Raw genomic sequence first — 2,084 nt, 5'->3', positions numbered from 1 at the left:
AAATACTGTCTATGTGATCTCAAATTTTAAAACAAACACATAATTTTCTTATGGTTTCTTAAACATTCACTTGAACAAAACTGTACAAATCCAAATATATGGTACCCTAGGCATAACACCTACATGAACTTCTAACTTGTTGTCTCTTGAGGTCTCTGGGTGAGACTTGGATCCAACTTGTACAAATGCAAAACAAAAGTCAAACATAAAATAATAATAATAATAGTAGTAGTAGTAGTAGTAGTAGTAGTAGTAGTAGTAGTAGTAGTAGTAGTAATAATAATAATAATAATAATAATAATAATAAATGAACAATCTGGTGTGATTATTTTAATGACCTATAAATGTATACAGTAAGTTTCTCTGCCTTAGGTGTCAAGAAGGCACTCGACAAGGAAAGGAAACAGAATTGAAAGAAGATGATACTGAAAGTGATAACAACAACAACAACAACAACAACAACGACAACAACAACAACAACAACAACAACAACAAAAACAACAACAGCAGCAACAACAACGACAACAATAATAAACAGAAGCCATAACAAACCCAAGCAAAAGAACGGCGGACGGATAATCATAAATACTATAAAATATTTGATTTAGGAGTTACACACACACATACTGCTATGCAACACCCCTCCGAAAACATACAAGAATAAATTCATATTGTAAATATCCAGCAAAATGAACAAAACCCACAACATGTACCATAAGAGGCCGATACCCGACAGAAAAATACAACCTGCGCTACACAAACAATACCATGATAAAGACTAATACAACAGAAGACTCAAATAAAACCTCATAACAAAGCGTACTGATACAATATAATATGCCCCATGCCAAAAGAAATGCAACACGCAGCACCCCACCAGCACAAAGGTCCAACAGTTGATGCAATAGAAAGTTGCTTGAAACTTTCAGATGTCGAGAAATAATAATAGTGGTGATGGCGATGGTGACGAACGTTACCGTACCTCAGTCTATGAGAGACAGGAGTTTCCGAAAAACTCAGGTTGTAACAGCGCTAATGAAGCTGGACCTTTAAGGGAAGGCCTCTCGCTCGGTAGTGGATCAGTGAAGATGCAGACTGACTACAGCTGTCATACAGTATCAGCAGATAATAGAGCAAGGAAGAGGAAATGGACCAACGAAGAAAACAGGATAGTGATACAGTGCTACTTAGAAAGTGAACCTAAAAGAAGGGGTTATAGAAAATGGATGTTAACACTTTGGATAGAGAAGGGTATGTTTAAAGTGACTGAGCAGAGATTAGTTGATCAAGCTAATGCTACTAGAAGAAAGTGGATGACATAATTGGAGGTGGGAGAGATCACAAGAGAACTGGAAAAGAAAGTCCAGGCATAGGAAAGACGAACAACATAAGAGATACATCTGAAGCCAAAGAAGGACCTAAAGAAGAAATAATAATAGCGCCACCAATATGGAAGGGACAACTTGCACCAACAACTTGAGGGATTTAAGTGAGGAAGATCAGAAGATTTTAGATGAGTTGCATGAAGTAATGAGTAAAGAAGAAGATTGCCAGTATTAAATGACATCAACAGAATGAAGCTATAAGAAATGACTAGGAAAGTAGATTGTTGTTAGGAGGATAGATACTAAAAATATAGAAGACACTAACTTACTCATCTATGCAGGAGAGGTAGTAGTCACCAAGAAGATTAGATATTTCACAGGGAAAGAATAAAAAAGAGCAAATGTGGAAAAGAAGACTACAAAATAAAGTGAAGACTTTAAGACAAGATCTGAATAGAAACCTGGAAAACAAGCAAGTTAGGAAACACAAGATGCAAATCTCGCCTCGAGGAAAGATAATTAGTCAATGAGAAAGGATTTGGGACAATAATTAGAAGAGTTAAAACAGTGTATCATAGCAGTAGCAGGCAAGCTCTCCAGATATCAAAGAAGAATAGATCAGTATAAACAGAATAGTTTATTTGAGACAAACCAGAGGAGATTTTCTAACCAAATAAATAGGTTGGGGTAAAGTACTGAAGATGAGAAACCTAATGCAGAAGAAGCTAGACAGTTCTAGAGTAATGTTTGGGATAAACC

This window comes from Octopus bimaculoides, chromosome 3 (genome assembly GCF_001194135.2).
Source record: "Octopus bimaculoides isolate UCB-OBI-ISO-001 chromosome 3, ASM119413v2, whole genome shotgun sequence".
NCBI lineage: Eukaryota > Metazoa > Mollusca > Cephalopoda > Octopoda > Octopodidae > Octopus > Octopus bimaculoides.
The sequence above is the reverse complement of the archived record's forward strand: the minus strand, read 5'-3'. Positions refer to the sequence as shown.